This window comes from Stegodyphus dumicola, chromosome X1 (assembly GCF_044657685.1).
Source record: "Stegodyphus dumicola isolate Sdum_Otavi_A_Nest chromosome X1, ASM4465768v1".
In the NCBI taxonomy this organism is placed as follows: domain Eukaryota; kingdom Metazoa; phylum Arthropoda; class Arachnida; order Araneae; family Eresidae; genus Stegodyphus; species Stegodyphus dumicola.
The window spans coordinates 46,936,216-46,950,300 of NC_140780.1; the positions used below are offsets into that span (position 1 = coordinate 46,936,216).

General features: G+C 33.2%; 1 protein-coding gene across 5 annotated transcripts in view; it reads left to right on the top strand.

Moving 5' to 3' along the window:
- The window catches only part of LOC118205332 (myocyte-specific enhancer factor 2C-like), a 523,715-nt gene that overhangs the window by 220,567 nt on the left and 289,063 nt on the right, over nucleotides 1–14,085 (top strand). The window contains exon 1 of one of the 5 annotated variants that reach the window (XM_085807878.1): nucleotides 4,126–4,144. The exons of the other annotated variants lie outside the window; for them this stretch is intronic. The gene's annotated coding sequence lies outside the window, so the exon portion shown is untranslated. Of the gene's footprint in view, nucleotides 1–4,125; nucleotides 4,145–14,085 lie in introns of those variants that run through there. 5 annotated transcript variants of the gene reach the window in all.

The following is a 14,085-nucleotide window of genomic DNA, read 5'->3' on the forward strand; positions in this document are numbered from 1 at the left end:
GATTCCACAGAACACCAAACTCGTCTCCAACTGTGCCTGACAGTATGAATGTCTAATTTTCTGCAAAGCTTCAACTGATAAGTATTAAATCCAGACGTAACTGCAACACCTTTCATTCCAGAGGCTAAAATATCAATATTATTTAAAAATTAGTTATATGCTTATAAATGTTATGGCTGTGTAGCATACTATTACGAATAAACCTTATTTAGACGCTGTTTGTTGATATCTATTGCTATGTACACATGCCTTAATTAAGAACCGTACCACTATAAAACCTATCATAAATAGTTAGGTACGCAATGAATTTCTGTCTGTTGAATAGAAATAATTATCTGATGCAAGTGATTTTTGATGCATGTCCTTTCCCCAGTTTCTTTATCAAAACTTAGATGGACAGTATTCCATTTTTTATCTATTCTTCTGTGATAAATGTTATCGAACTAACTTTGAATTGGCAGGAACAATAAAAAATATCACCAGTTAATTTTATACTAGTTTAAACCAATTAATTTTATACAAAATCTTTTCACACATGCGATCGTTAAATATTTCGCAAGAGATTTAACTAATTCATAGACATTTGTAAAAAAATTTTAATCAAGTGTGTGTGTGTATATTTAATTGTGTAATAATGTGCATATGAACGTTAAGTAATAAGGTTACTAGTTTTGTCATTGAAGACAATAGTAAAAGATAGTTTAGTGTACTTTTAAAAGTGCAGTGTACTTTTTTTATCGAAGAAGAAAGCATTGCATAATTCACTTGTGGAGGAAATTTGTTGTGGCAGATGGTCTTACATAGTGTAATGAATATAATGACAACATTCATTACGGACGTAGCTTTATATATAAGGTAAGAATATGAGAGAAATCCAACTAACGTTTTCCTAATTCATAAGCTTATCAAATTCATCGAACTTCTCAGATGTTTGAAATTTCTTTTCAGATAGACATTACTCCCACAGTAATATTAGAATTTATTCGTAATATTCTGTTTTGCAAATAAATAAATAAATAAAAATGTATTTAAGTAAAAGTGATGACCGCTGCGCTTATTCTTTGGAATGCAGAAAATCCAGTCAAGAAGAAAATGGAGGGTTATAAGAACTCTGTATGCAAGCCTACACATATACTTGTGAGGTATTTTCTCCTTCTCTTCCGAGTGCCTTCGTGGTGCCAGTGGAAGTACGTCCGAAGCGAAATTGGGAGGTCAGGAATTCGAATCCCGAAGAGGGCATTGCGCATATTTCACGTCTTCTGCAAAGATGGGCCTAATGACGCTACCGATTTATATATGTATGGATTTAAAGAGAGTCTCCCAGTCGAGTTATGACTGAGATACTTCATACTTACGGACGGGTCTCTAAAGCTCTACATGATGATAATGTAAACTTAATATTTCGTGAAATAGTTTAAATTTCATGAGGTAAGTAACAGAATCAAATCCAGAATATGTAACATAATGAAATCAAATTCCTTCTCTAAAAATAGAGGCAAATCTTGATTCTGCAGCGCTCCTTGTTAGAATCTATTAGATTATCTGGAGACGGATTATTTAGTTACTAGCTGGATATACTGTAGTAACTATTTCCATTGCCATTCAGAGAGCATTAAATCCAAAGTGGCGATTCCGCTTAGTTATCAATGCACACAAATTTATTTTCATATAATACAATGAATGGTTACAAACATTATTATTCGGCACACGGCTTCATTATTATCAGGCTTAACACCTTCGTTCTTCCATCAAAACTGAAATTAAGTTATAGAATAACATCAAAGACAAGACGCTCGGAGCGCCACCTAACGGCGCGAGCTATCAATTTATAACGTATACTAACCACTTACAACACAATTGCAGGTATAAGGAAATATATATATGCACATACTTACATAATTTCTTCCATTTTCTATCTAAAATTGAGTTTCCTTTTCCATTTTCTATTTGTTTGAGCGAAAAGAATGAGCATAGTGTTTCTGCAATTTGTTATTACGGAGCATAGTCTAACGATAATAATATTTGTTGTTGTTGTTACATATGAATCACAATGTTACTAAAACTGTTATCGTTATAATTGCTGTTATCATTATCATTATCGCTACCACCACTGCCATACATACACTGTTTATCGGGAGTCCGAGTTAGGTACAGAAAAACTTAGAGATATTATCAGGAACTTCCTACGGTGATTTGTAATTTATTTTACGTTTTAAACTGAAAGCGAAAGACTGCGTTTTAAAATTATAATAAACATCTTCATTCTAATTCAGAGATATATGTGTACAATTCTTAGTTTCCTCTCGTCTTTACTTTGCTGGTGTTGCTGCGATGTACGTAGGGAGGCACCAAACAAGCAAAATGGTAAAATAATTGATACAAAGGGTTGGGATCAACGTTTCAGACAAATCTCAGCATTTGATGGCACCATTATTTGTTTATTATGGGAAGTCTGACGAACTCGGAGCCCGTGTTGCATCAGTTACCAAAAACAGAATCTGACAAGTAATTTTTATGAAAAAACATGGGAAGGGGAAGGATCGTTTTGTGAAGGATTCATCAGTGGAAAACTGTTTCGTATGTTTAATATACACAGAGGAAAATCACTAAAGCACCAATGAAACCAACTCGTTCCACAGGAAATAGAGCTTTATATGAATCTTTGTTTTCTGGTGATTTTTTTTTCACTCCACACTTAGCGACTGTTAAGAGCAAGATTTCGATTTCTATCATAACGAATGCAATAATGATGCCTCCTTTAAAATTTATTGTTAGATAAAAAAGATAGCAATAAAAGGCTTATATGTATACCTACAGCCATATTTCAGTGATACATCATTTATTACAGAATTATTATACAATTGTATTAAAAATAAAAATATGTACTGCTGTATTTACATTTTTCTAAGAATCTTATAATTCGCTTTGGTGGTAAACATAAAATGCAGCGTAAACAAATATTTATGTAATGCAATTTTTTGCTCTTAACCAGTCGTAATGATGTCCTTCCTAGTGATTTTGTTTTGCAGTGACGTCTCTCTTCTTTTTTATATCTTCCACAGTCAGCTCAGCGTCAAAAGATTAACACGTGTATTGCCTTCCTACTATTCAATGTACGCAAATGCTATCGGGATCTTAAAAACACAGTAAATGTTAAAATGTAATAGAATCATTTATTTCTTCGTCACTGCATATGAGTTAAAACAAACGGAACTACGTATTAATATCATGAATAAGATTGAAATGCCCGGTTATAAGACAGGAAAGTTTGTTCAGTCAACCGCTGGAAGCAAATGTTATGGTGATTCTCAAGGAAAAGGAGGAAAAAAAAAAGAATGAAAAATTCTTGCTTGCGTTTTTCATGCAAACTTGTGTAAATTTCTGATATAATTAGAACACCAGTCAAAGGAACTTAAATGAATAAAAATAAATTCAAAAGTTTGATTAAAAAGAAAGGAATTTTGGAACTTTAATTACTAATGTATTTAAATGAAATCGGGTCAGGTGCTGCATTCTTATCTTTTTAAATGGAAGGGTGAATGAGAGAAAAAATATGGTTCTTTTCTGAACTGCGATTATTCGAAAAGCGAGTGTGATCATTATGAATTATGACATTATGAATTAATCTGAAATATCTTCTTCCCATACGAAATATATGTAAGGCTATAATGTTTTTGAAAATAATAAAAAATACCTAAAATGAGGTTTTTGATTATTACTGTTGATGTTAATTAGTATTTTTTTTAACTTCGTTAATTCCAGTGGGCAAACCGGGGGTGCCACTAGAAAATACAATTAGCAAGGCTATTGTTTTAGCCAACCATTTTTTTCACTCTAAATAAAGGCCACTAAGTTCTTATTTTAGAAGTATATCCTCATCCATATGACACTCTGGCAATAAAATGCGAAATTTGGCTTATTATAGGCACGTGGTAAAAGTTGGTAGAGTCAACATGTGAGGCGACGTCATAAGTCACGTGATAGGAACAACGATGATTTTTCATCGACCCAGTTCATACGTCACAATCAAGGGGCTTTGCAAGATACGTAGAAGGGCGGGAAAGCAAATTCGGTATTGACCACGACCAAAAGTAGCCGTTTCTCTTACAGCTCCTTTTCGGACTTTCTCTGAAGCCTGAAGAAGGTAAGATCTTATTTGCATTAATCCGAAAACTTCCGTCACCTTGGCTGCCATGAAGTACTGTTTACTTTATCTCCTTATCATCACCTGTTATAAAATTAAGATAAGCTAAAATGTTCATGGTTGATACATGATTTCCGATAAGAAAATGAAAGAAAATTCTACATTTTGACTGGTGCCGTAATATTTATAATGAAAGATAAGGATAAATTTGTTCAAATGCAGCAGAAATTTGAAACTTCTAGAAATGCTTATAACGGTTGGATATAAATTTCGTGATTTATATTTACGCATAATTTAAATTTATATTTACGCATAATTTAAATGCGACATTTTAATTCTCATATATGTTAGCATTAATAATTTTTTTACCAGCTGATGTAGTAATTATATCAAAATTTGTAATTAATTGAAAAATAGACCAGTGCTTTAACTATTTAGGAATAAAATAACTTATTTTTTATCCAACTTTCTGTTTAAATGTATGCTATTATTTGCTATTTTTTTTATGCTTCTGGCCGACCAGCGAGTAATTAATTCCTGCAAACACTGGTAGTACGCCTCAGCCTCTATTTCTGGCGGCTGAGCGAGCAGGCTGCTAGAGGAGGTTCATAATTTTACTCTTGTGTAGGTTTAGTTTCTCTTTTTAGAGTTAATTTCCTCTGAAAAGCTCTCCACGAAGGCTTCATTCCCCGTAGTCTTGTTTGATTTGACGTAATGAAATAATTTAATTCAATCTTTGTAAAACGGGATCAAATTCTACAAATTAAATGTGTGGTACACCATTGAATTATAAATCAGATATAATCATTTAATTATGAAGTATAATATTATTAGGCTGTATAATTATCAACGCTAATATTTAAAGCAATTGTGTTTAGTTTAAACATTGATAATTAATTAATATTTCCAGTTTTTCGTTTAATTTTTGATTTTATTTTTCCTCTTAAATTATCTTCATTAGCATGTTAGTCTTCTGTTATTTTCGTTGTTTTTATTCGTTATGAATTATTTCAAGATACATTTTGCTTTACAACGTTTGGATATAATGTAGAGATGTTAAAGTTTAAGAAGTGAAAATGTTACAGTTAAACACATAATATAGTTTAAAAAATTACAAATTGTACTTTTTTAGGTATTTATCTGTTTAATTATTTCACAGTTTTTTTTAGTCAGCTCTTAGTTCATTAAAAATCAGTGAATACAATGAGAGTTAAACATACATGTTAAAGCAATGTCTTAGCTGCAACAAATATCATAATTTGTGTTTATATAAAACAGCGAAAAAGATGGCTTCAATGCATCCTGTAGTCCCATCAGCATTCTCAGTGACAGAGCAAGGGGGGGGAGTTAATTTGATATTTCATCAGCTTCCTTAAAATTTTGTAAGTTTGTTTCTTGTTTCCCGGCGTAGTTCTGAACAATGATGAAATAGAAATACAATTTCCAAATTTAAAGGTGAAATGTGATGAAATATATGCAATATATCACAAATGAAGTTAATAAAATCAGATGCAATGTGATGAAGATACAAAAGATTTACTTTTTAATATTTTACGCTAGCTGCAAGTATTTTGATTCTTTTCGCACATCACACCTTCACGAGATAGGAATTTTAGCAATGGTTAACATAAAAGCTAAATATAAGTCTATGGTTACCGCTGAGAAAGAGACAAGAATCATAGTTTCCAAGCCACGGAAGAGGAGATAAGTTCTGCCTTCCCAAGATTGTCTGATCCAGTACAAAATGGTATGAAATTACATGTATATGATAGTGAAGAACTTTTAAAATAAGCATATTTGTTAAAATGTGAAGGGGACTTAAAAAGTAAGTTACATTTTGTAGAGTTATTAGGATTTTTTGAAGCAGGAGAAGTGAAAATATGCATTGTCCTCGCCGGGATTTGAACCCCGGGTCTCTCGAATACGCGTAGAATATTCTTCCAATTTCACCACGAAGGCATGCGGAAAGGAGAAAATACCTTATATACTTCCCCTTTCAAAGAGTGATTGGGGTTTAAAGGACCCGGTCGCCAAATCCTAGTGGTGACGAATTATCGTCTACTACCTTTTAGTTCGGGCGCCAGATGTAGATTCATTAAGATTTTTTGAAGCAGGAGAGGTGAAAATATGCAATACTCTCGAATACGCTCCGAGTCTTCTACCGTTACACCACGAAAGCATGCTGGAAGGAGGGAGAAAACCTTGATTATAGTAAATCGAGACAATCATTGAGTGATTGACAACAATACATTACGACACAAATATATCACACTCTTTTCAAACATAGTTACCCAGTCTTTTTAAGCATCTGTCCGAAAGTTCAATGAAACATTCTATTCTTTGGTATAAAGAAGTATCAGTATTTTATTCCTATGTTTTCCGTGCTCTTCAAGTTTGCTCCTCCAAACTATCCCTTGATGAAAAACTAAATTATTTAAAAGCAATAGCTATTGACAGGGGCTTCTCACCCAACATTGTTAATCAAGCAGTTAAAAAATTCTCATCTCAACACACCAAAAGGCACACTCTTGTTTTAGGAGATTATAAAAATTCTGCTGTCATTCCCTTCTTTCCATCATTTAGCTATAAAGTTGCACGTATTTTGCAGAAATTTAACTCTCGGGTTGTTTATTCTCCCATCAATAAAATTCCGAGTTCCATACTCAAGGACCCCATTCCGGATATGAATTCCTGGGGTATTTACATGATTCCTTGCCAGTGTGGTTTAATTTACATTGGCCAAACTAAGAGAGCCTTACAATTTCGCGTTAAGGAATATGAGGCATATGTTAGAAAACAGGAAACACAGAAATCTTCTGTTGCCCAACATTGTTAGTCCGAAAATCCCACTTTCAATTTTTCTGCTGCAAAAATTATTCAAAAAAAAATCTCCCATTGGTGAACTGTATTTTCTAGAGGCATTTCACATTCAAAAAAATCTTTCTGTTCTAGTTAACGACCCTAAACCCAATCCATCTTTGCCTTCGGCCTTTAAAGAAATTATGTTTTAGTTCTGGTTTCATCAACAGATGGCGTCAGTAGCTTATCTTCTGTCCAGGCTTTCTTATCTTATCTTATCTAATCATTATATCTTATCTCGTCCATTCGCGCTTTTGCAGCTGAGGATGATGGTTCGGTAAAACCATGGAAACTAGTCCTGGGAAAATTTGAAAATATAACGCTGATTTTTATTGTTTTGCTTCTAAGTTAAATTATAAGAAGTTAACGCCTTTCCTTCCTCGTGGTGTAACTGGTGGTACAGCTATCAATTGGAAGACCATTTGCAGCTGGCCGACCGGATCTCGATCCTCTCTTCTCAGTCGTTTTTTAAGTGAAGAAGACTATACGGAATTATCGACTTTCCTCTACATGTTCTCGTAATAGAACTGAAGCGCTCCAAAGATCCGTGATTGCAGTCTGGCGAGGTCATAGCTGATTTTTCGTGTGTCATGCTATGAAGAACGTAGAAGTTGTACGTAAAGTGGTATTCCTTTTCATGTCTAATGTATCTACGCCTTTGTGCTAATTCATGGAAATTTTGCGAAGTAAAATTATTAGATGTATTTTCTCACAAGCTCTCTTTATTTCAAATTTCTTTCTAAAGAATTTAAAATGGAATCCTTTTAGAATTTAAGATACTGGGAGAAAAGAATAAAAGTATGCAATTATTCATATTTTTTTTTTTTCATAAGAAATTATCACTTTTACTTAAGGTTTCATTAATAGCGATTTTAGTCTTTTATTAGGGTTATTTTATGTAACACTTGTTATTCATACATATAAACCTAATTATGTGTATAAATAATACCTTGTCTTTCATGTACTTTGAAATATAGAAACATAAGAAAAATTGTACAGAATTTCTTTTTGAAAGCGCATTAGTTAAAGTTGCGGCAGTGCAGTCTTTCCAACGTAAAGCATTATTATGCAGTTCCTCCATCTGTGTGTTAATTTTTTTACTGAAAACCTAAGCATGTAACTTCATAATGTTAAGTGACTTCAAGAGGATTGTTCTAATATCATTTATTCTGCTGATTTCGCAGAGTAGGATGTATACTGTATTAACAAGCGCTGATATGTGCCCCAATAATCTTAAAAGCTTTTCTCGAACCCATATAATTTATGGTCATTAATTCGAAACGCATAGCTAAAAAAATGAGATGAAATAAATGGTGGAGTGCTGAAAAATTTCCCTTCGTTATATCGCAGAGAGGATGCATAATGAAGTTCGAATGTTATTCTACGAATTAATCATCGTGTTCCTCATAAAATTAACTTAGCGATGTTAAAAGTATTAAAAAGTAAACGTTTAAATTTTTCCTGATGTAATCGCAAAAATGTTATGATGCTTGTATGAAAGGCAGAACTTGTAATTATTTTACGCTGCTTTGATATTGTTTATGTTATATTATATAAAATTCTTAGAAAGAATTATAAATTGCGAAACACAAAAACTGGGGCATTCTGTAGCACGTTTTGTTGGATTTTAAGAAATTGAAGCGTTTTGTACAGGCGATTTTATTTAGAATTTTTAGAAAATATTATAAACATGAAAAATCTTTATTATCTGTAGAAAGACTTGGAACATAAAATAGTCTGGTTAAAAAAGAGAATGAGTTAAGAACAGATCTCGTAATGTTATCTTATGTAGTGCAGAAAATTTTTGAGAAATGCAATGAAATGCAACTTCGTAGGATATAGGTAGGTCATTTCTTGTCATAAAAAATCGATCTCATAAATGTAAGTTATAATGTACATTTCAAAGGAATATTATTTCTCTACATGTATCGGGCGTCGGGCAGCGCGAAAACAGTTACAACAGAATCTAAGTAACTTGTTTTTTAAATGTTTATTAGGAAGAACCACCTATCTAAGATTCAAATAATAACTCTAAATTAACTATATATGACGTATTCTTGCATTCTATAAAATATTATACGCGTTAAAAGAGTCAAATTTGCAATGGCGTCAGTTGCACGTGTATTGTATATTAAATTTCGCGCTTAATGAAGAGAAAATTAATTAGGAAAATTAATTTTTAAAGCTGTAATTCATTAGTATTATTTTAAAATCGATGAAATAGGGAAATTAAAAATCAAATTTTAAGGAATTTTTAACTACAGATATTTCTCTCGCCTTCCTAGCGTGCCTTCTGCACGCTGGGCCGGTATTCCAGAGATCCGTGGTTTGATTCCCGGCGAAAGCGATTGTTTATTTTTCCTCTCTGTTGCTTCCAAAAAATCCAAATGACTCTACAGTGGCGCCCGAACTAAAAGGGTTGTGGATGATGACTCTCCACACCCAGGATTTGGCGATTGGGTCCCCTAAAAAAAACCCAGTCGCCCTTTAAAAAGGGGATTATGTAAGTTATTTCTCCCACTTTTCTAGCGTGCCTTTGTGGTGTAGTGGTTCTGCACGCTGGGCCGGTATTCCAGAGGTCCATGGTTCGATTCCCGGATAAGGCGATTGCTTATTTTTCATCTCTTCTGCTTCCAATTAACCTAATGACTCTACAAAGTAATAAAAACTGTACACAGTATTTTGATAAATACAAGTTGTCAAGAGTGCTAAGAACCGTCGATCATAATAAAATGATAGAAGTGGTAGGTTTACTAAATAAGTTTCCCGGTGTTAACTTTCTACATGAAAAAACAAAAACATCTCTATTACAATCAGAGACTTATCGAGGTTGTGTCAGATGATAAAGTGATTAATTCTATAACGTGGATAAATTTCTGTGGATGAAATATATTGCCCAGATGGTTCTGAAATAATCTTTAATATGGCATCATGAGAAGGATTCCTAATCTGACTGAATCTCTAACCCTATACAGAATGGATGTACTTGCCAGACGTCAACATGAGTTAACAGCGTACGATTTCCTTGGCATAAATCTTCATAGTTGTAGCTACCATTAATTTGGTGATTTTCCAAACATTACGCCTACCTGGGTTTTAACTCATAATTGGGATTTTGCTTTGAAGCCAGTGGCGATGAGGAGGATTACGCCGTCGAATGGGTTACAAATGACGATTAAATAATAAACTGTTCCAGATGGTTTCTGTTTGCAGGAAGACAAGAGAGTATTTTACGACATCTTCACGTCTTGATAGTGGTTTACTGAGCAATGCATCAGTGCTAGTGGTGAATACAGCAAAGGAGCGAAATATCATATTTAGTAAAAAGCAAGTCCAATTAAATGCACAGGTGCGACTTTAATAATAAGGAAATAATTATGTACATGAAATTGTAACTTAGCTTGCCCACACTTATATATACTCTGGCTTTATAATCGAATTAATTTTCATGCTATACTATATTTTAATCAAATGGTTTCATGTCCAGCGTCTCTCCCTCTTGACCGTTTTAACTGTAATAATAGGTAAAGTTGGAGAAATCATTAGACATTTCGGACCAGGAAACTGGAAAAATGTCTGCTTGTTTTCCACTTGTTACTGCCTGTTACATTGAAATAGGTTCTTAGAGGTCTTTCGGGCCTTCTTCCACATGGCCGGAAACATGCGTGTTTATTGTAACATGTGTCGTCATCGCCGCACAAAATTTATTTGCTCCACCTCTCTTGAAATTGTAGTTCAGGTTAGCCTTCATTTGTGTACTTCTCACGACGCGAAACATGCTAAACGAAAGGGGGAACAATTTAGGGGATTTCATCATACTTAACTGGTCATCACCATGGTTACACGCCTAAGGGGAGGATGAGCATGATATTGAAATCCTATTCTAAAGTAACAAGCTACAGTTAAGCGTGTTAATCATTCATTCTTCGAGGATACGCTCAGGTGAATGTGATACATCCTCATGTATTGAATCAGATTAAGGTGGTGACAAAATTCGTCCACCAAAATTTTAGTTTCTGCCCCACTGTAAAGATTATTAGACATTTTGATCCATTGAAATTTTAAAAAGTCCAGTTTTTTTTTCCACCGGGATTCGAACCACACATCTTCCACTCTCTAACTGGACTTATTAACTACTTACACCTCGAAAGTACGCATGGAGGAATAGGATAATTTCTTTTGCAGCAGCTGAAAGAATTAATTTGTGACAATTCATCTTTTTCAAAAAACAAACTGCTTGCTAAAATGTCCCTTTAATGTGAACAATAATATTTTCTAATTGAGTAATACACATGGGAAAACTAATGTTCCTGACATTATCTAAATGACAAACTAATGTTGTGACATTTGTACACATCTTGTATATGGAAGAGAAAAGCCTAAATTTAATTGTTATTTTTTCCCTACACATACTGAGTGTTTGTTGGCATATGATGGTGAAAACATTGTAATATAAAATACTAAGAATTAAAAAAAGGGTTTTGTTTTTTAAATGCTTACAAAAAGGGTGGAAAAAATTCGAGTTTAAAAAAATTCCACGGTGTTCAAAAATGCATACAGACATTTTTAGTATTCAATAAGGAAAAAGCCTTGTTTCCATTACCGCTTCAATGAAGAAGCATGCACAGTTCTTAGTAGTCAATAAAATACAGAAGTGTGTTCTTGATGCTTTTATAAATACTGAAGCAACATCCTTTTTAAACGTCCGCTTTCCAAAAGCAAGGCTTGCTGTTTAAGGTTACTTCAAATCTAATAAATCGCAAAGTAGGTTTTAGGCCTTTTTTAAACTGCCTAAAGCATTTTCGTAAGTATTGGAGCTTAGCTTTGAAACGTTTGATCGGAAACTGATATTTCATTAATCTTCCTTTAAAATCTTCCCTTACCCCAGTTCTGTATCAGAAGGGGGGTAAGTAAACAATAAGCTCCTCTATTTTTAGGAGGAATGAGCTTACATGTCCTTAAGTGCTTTCTGTCTTGCAAAATCAATAGAAAATTTCAGTACTACTTTTACCGCAATTTTTTTAAATCTGTTTTAAGGAATTTTTACTCTACAGTTATTGGATAGGTAATATTGAGTATTTAACCACATATTTTCAGTAAGAAAGTCACATGATCGATATATTGATGAAATTCATTATTCAGATGATTTTACAATATTTTATGAAGTAAGCAAACATATTTTGCAATGCATATGCTCCTTGAGCCATCCATAGCGCGTCTAGAACACAACTGTATAGTATTAAACACCCTTCAGGTATAATCATGTCATATAATTGCATTAAATGTCATCTTTAATAACTGCTTAATTAGCTCAAATAAATTTTGTCGGAAAATAATTTTTTAAAGTTTAAAGTAATTTTCTTTGCCACTGTTACCTGCAGGAATTGTGTTTATGCATCCGAAGCTATGCGATGGAATCAGTAAAAGATGTTTTTGGGTAAAATTAATGTTTTCTATAATTTCAAGTAAGCATTTTAGAACAAAAGAGTAAAAAGAGTAATTATTTATTCATTTTCTCAATATATTCTTTAGCTATGCAGCCTTTAATATTAAAATATATTCTATCGTTTATAACATAGATATAAATGTAAATGCTGAGCATTTTGAAAATGCTCAAATCCGTTAAAAGAATACTGTACTTGTGAATCGCTATTAATGGAATGTTTTAACTGAAACATTGGATTACAGAAAAGCAGATTGAGGCTTTTTTTATCTTTTTACTGGAAAGGATGCTTTGGGTAAAGACGTTCTAAGGTAGGGGTCTTCATCCTTTCACGCCCGAGGGACATATCAGTAAATTCACGAAGATCCGCGGGCCACATGTCTGTCAAAAAATAGTGTAGTCAGAAAATTACATAAAAGAGAGAGGTTTGTTTTTCAAGACTACAATTGATTCTAAGCGAAGAGATAGTGTTACGGATTTGTATATATATATATATATATATATACACTTATTCCAAACGGTCAAATAGAAATCGAATTAAAATGTTTTGCAACTTTTTTTAACTATGAAAAAAGTATAAAGGTGATTGTATAGAACGATGTTACAAAATGCGTTTACAGTAAAAGAAAAAAAGAAAAAACCGGCGAGAGATATTAGTTACTTTAGTTTTAATGTGAAATTTGACGTTGTTTTTGCTTGATTAAAACTTCAATATCTGATTTAATCTGTGTTATTGCAATTCGTAAAGTTTCCTCCAAATGTCTGTCTGTCTGCCGTGTTCTTGTTTTTGATTTTAGGATTTTCATTTAACTAAAAAGCTGTTCACATATGTAGAGGCTGCCAACGATAGAAAACACGAAGAGTGCATGTTTACGAATTCCTGGATACTAGATAAGATAAGATAAAAAAAAATAAGACAAAAAGCTTACAAGGCAATTTTACTTGAAATCGAAATTTCTTAAAATTCTTCAAGTTCAAATGTGGGGCCACTAAAATGACTTCTGTGGGTCACTCGTGAAGACCCCTATTCTAAGGGATACAGACTCCTATTTAAGTTGCGAATGAACTAAAGTCACAGACCATACGTGCGCAGCATAACCCGCGTATATGTAGCAATACTTAATGGCTTCTACAAATACAGCTTGTATAGCATTTTATACATACACATGCGCTGTTAATTTTAAAGCTGACAAATTTGTTCAATAATACATCATAAAAATTTATTCAGTATGTTCAAGGAAAGTGAGAATGGTTAATTTGTACACTACTTCAAATCTTGTATTAGCTAGTATTTTCAGCAATTCAGAATCCATTTTACGTAGCTAGTTTGCGCGCGAGTGGTTAAAGCCATGAAATTATGATAGCTCATTCCCAAGTACGGTTCTTTTAATCACTACAAACTGGCTGCATGGAATTTTCAGGCTTTTCTTGTATGTATTGAAAATACAGGTTAGTTCCTATTAGAAATCTTTCTAAGGAGACCTGTCTTCCCTGAAACAGATACCCCGGCAATCTGATCTTGTTGAGCTCGTTGCCATTATATTATGCCACAAAGGATCAAAATAGGATCAGTCAATACCGATCAGTCAATCAGTCAATACGTTTAAATCAAAATTGCTTTTTCCAACCATATTTTATC